Below are 4229 nucleotides of genomic sequence, written 5' to 3'. Positions count from 1 at the left end.
CTGCAGATTCTCAGCTCCTGTTCTAATATATTCATTTACGTCCTGACCCACAGCAAATTCCGTGAGGAACTAAGGAATGCGGTGCGATACCCGTGGAATCCTGTGTTGAAGCTCATGAAACGTCAGAAATGAATGACATGAAGATTTATAATTCGGCTGTCTTCTTGCTCCCTATTCTGCAACCCGCCTTGTGTATACAATGAAACAATGTGATGATCACAGTTACAAAACAAACTGCGCACCCAAGATCAGAGTCTTGATAAAGAGTGTCAACCCGAGAGGTTGACTCTTTACAAATTTGCACCGAAATCACCTTTGCACTCACCTCCCACCTTTATAATTTTCAGGCGAACCTGTCACCCTCAGTCTTCTGGTTCTGACAAAACTACCTGATCCTGGAGCATATTTTCGTCAGTACCAACCACTCCTGCTCCCGTAATAACTCGCGCTTTCCTTCCCTCTTGCACTCTTGTTTTCTCCTCTTTCTTTAACTGTAGGTTCTTCAACTATCTTCCAGCAACAGAAGTTTTACTGTTTTACAGATTAAGATGGAACAAAATTGCTTTAACTTTTAACTGCAAGAGAGAGAAAAATAAATATAGGAGAGTAGAGTGATAGAAAGAGAGAAAGAGGAGGGTTGTAAAGGAGATACCTGAGAGAGGGGAAAAGAGGAAGAGGCATTGCGAGAGACAGCTTGGGAGAGAGAGCACGAGAGGAAGAGCGACAGAGACAGAGAGAGGGAGAATGAGATCAGGAAGCTCGTATGGTGATATTCTGAGACGTGTTGATACTACGGAGGATGTGGTGTTCGATCAAGGAGCATAACTGTGGGGGACACGGACCACATGCAGGCACATATGCAGCTTAAATTATCATCATTGACAGCACACACACAGTGAGCTGGGGAAGGGTGGGGAGGTCTATTCCTGTACTGTACTGTTTAATGTATATTGTTCAATTATTTGAAGCCCAGTCTGCATGTGATGAAATTGTTATTTCGACTCTGACTGTCGTTTTCATCTGAGACATTCCTGCATGGGTGCTGGGAACAGCCAATTAGAGTGTTCAGAGCTAGGGTGGACAGATCCTCCGGGAGAATTAACCTGCCGAGCTGCAGGAACGGGACAGTGGGCACGATATACAAGATTAGTTTGTGTAACAAGAACACACTTCTCTAAACGCAATGGCACTGCAAACAAGCAGACAGAGGTGCCAGAGCACAGCTCTGGCCAGTGTTTGTACAGGTCAGCACAAGAGTCTAATACAAGTGCCGAGATTGATCAAAATATAACATTGATAATGCAGAGCTGGTTTGTACTGTAACTCTGATCGATAAACATCGCCAGCTCTGGATTGTTGGGGCACCAAAATGGAGGAACACGAATTCCAGTAAACGCAACACTGCTCTGTGAAGACTCATATTTACTGTAGAGTAAAGACACGAACAACCTCACATTTCACTGTGCATTCAGAGCCGATCATTCTCAGCGCGCTGAGTACACCGGCCACCTGCAACACTACAGGAACACAGACTTGTGAAAACCAGCTCTGAACTGTATGTACACTGACCAGTGTAGCTCCAGCACGGCACCGCAGGGAGGTGGATAATCAGAAAGCAAACTCTGCTGCTACTCAGCGTGTTGAGAAAGAGGTGGTTGTAACCATCATATAAACATGTCGTGCATACGAGCCTGTACAAGAACATACAGCAGCTAATTGCGTGGATAATGAACTTTACAATATCCAGATTTTCAAAACCAGGACACAGACCTATACAACTCTGAACATTGTGAATTGACCACATAGACCTTTGCACACTCAGCACTGTACTCCACCCTGTGCAACACTGACACTGGGATTCATCGACACTATCAATCACCTACCTCCCTCTGGGCAGCTTTCGAGATGTAACGCAGAGTTCATGGGGGGAGTGGGGGGGGGGGTTCCTGAGATGTTATGTGCTTCAATTTCCAAAGATTTTTGAGATGCTAGCAGGAGAGAAATAAATACATGCAACCAGCTTATGGAAATTGTAAGAACACCAGAGTAGTTTGCAGCTCGGCTATAATTACCTAAATATTGACTGGAATTGTTAGTGTAGATGCCCAGAGGAGCAGCATTTGTTAACAGTGTTTTGAAAAGGTTTACCAGCATTTACAACCTGTACTATGTCAGTTCGTGCAGATTAGTGATGTCATCCAAAACTCATATTAACATCTACGGGTGTATACTGGAGAATATCTGACAGACCGCATCGTGATCTGGTACGGAAGCACAAGTCTCTTATACCGACTGAACTCCCCGCTCCATTTTTCCATGGTGATAACCGGGTTCCTTTCTCGTCCTAGTACGATAAAACCCTAAAGAGCAGCCAGTGTTTCACGCGCCATAGTTTAACTTACCTTTCTTAGCCCCACAACCTCCATCTTGAAAATGGACACATTTACTCTTGACCTAAAGTCCGAGGGTGATCGTTATCTTGATTCTCCTTCACTGCACGAGTCTATTTGTTTCTGTTTCAGACCTTGAACTAACACTTGTCACGTGACGTACACTGACGAAAACGAATCATAAATTACCAAATGCCTATGGCCGATCCATGGAATGGAATGAACTGGAGACGTTAGTTTCAAGCTGTAATGGCAGGCGAATCACGTCTGAAAATGCGCGAGTGCTCTTCCAGGTTGAACAGCTATTGTCGAACGAGGCTGTGCCATAAAAGCAGATGAAATACTGACAAATGGTCATCGACGGGCAAACAGGGGTCACTATTGAGGTCATTACCTTCCATGGATGAGTTGGGTTGGGATATTGACAAAGAATGAATGGGTTCTTATCTGCTGATGTAGAGAAGGGGAAGGGAATGGGATTTCAAATATGAATGAAGGTAGGGAACGGGTAGAGTAATGTGCATTTCAACACATTCCGAATACCTGCCTTCACGAACTGGAAAGGTCATGATGCAGTGACATAGAATTATCGTTTAATCAAAGTATCATAATGTTTGGATGTGATTGCACTGAAACCGCTGCAGAAAGGCTTCACCAGGAAGTTGCCGAACATGAAACATTTCAGATGTCAGGGAGAATCTAGCATTCAATTCTTGAAATGGAGGAAGAAGAAGACGTTTAAAAGGAAGTTTAAAAAAATATTAGAGACATACTGTTGTTCATTAGTGTTAACTACTTCTCCATATCAGTGGTATCTAATATGAAGTTATAGTTTTTTTGGAACTGTAAGTTTTAACTGACGTTAGCGGAAGGTGTTGAGTTCCCTCAGATGTAGGCATTTGTCGCAGCGATTTCGTCACCAATGCTGCATTTTCATTGTTCACAAAACTGTCGCTTCCACATTAGAACAAAGAATCACCGGGCTTGGGTGCACGGTCTCCGGAATACTTGTGTACGGACCACATGGTTGATGCTGCGTTTTCTGGTGAAACTCATTCCAGTGACCTCACAACTATTTTCCCCGCCTCCGGCATTCTCCACTGGCATCGCGAGGCAGAGCAAAGAGGACATCTGATCATCAACCATGACCGGCTTGCAAGGATTCGGGATGAACTGCGATGTCTTTTGTTCTTGCACCGGCTGAGCTGCCCTCTCGCTGCTTCTATGACGATGCCGTGCCCCTTTCTCGCATCTGATTAAGCCACGCTGAGTAAGAATATCCATCCCAAAGAATCTCCATCCTCCAGTAAGAATCTCCATTACAGAGTAAGAATCTTCATCCCTGAGTAATTATCAGCAATGTATTTTTCGTCTGCATAACAGTCTATGTGTTTCTTTCTTTCTTTTTTCTTTCTTTCTTTCTTTCTTTCTTTCTTTCTTTTTTCTTTCTTTCTTTCTTTCTTTCTTTCTTTCTTTCTTTCTTTCTTTCTTTCTTTCTTTCATTTTTTCTATCTATTCATCTATCTGGCTGGCTGTCCTCTCCTGTCTGTTTTTGTCCGTTTGTCACTCTAACTATATGCTGCTGTGTCAGTTATTGCGAATTTGACCCAGCAGAATTCACAAGGAGAGTATCAATGAGAAGCACTTTTGGAGTTTGTGAAATGATTATTTTCTCAGTCTTACTGGACCGATTTTCAAAGGCAGACTGAATGTCATGAGCCATTAGCTAGAGTGTCGGTAACTAGCAATCTCTCACTTGGTGGCCCAGATTTAACGGCGTTGATGGCATATTATTGGAGGGACCTAGAGCGCAAAAGGTAAGTGAAGGTTCACATGATG

The sequence above is a fragment of the Hemitrygon akajei genome, unplaced genomic scaffold (assembly GCF_048418815.1).
Source record: "Hemitrygon akajei unplaced genomic scaffold, sHemAka1.3 Scf000066, whole genome shotgun sequence".
In the NCBI taxonomy this organism is placed as follows: Eukaryota; Metazoa; Chordata; class Chondrichthyes; order Myliobatiformes; family Dasyatidae; genus Hemitrygon; species Hemitrygon akajei.
This window is presented reverse-complemented; position numbering follows the sequence as displayed.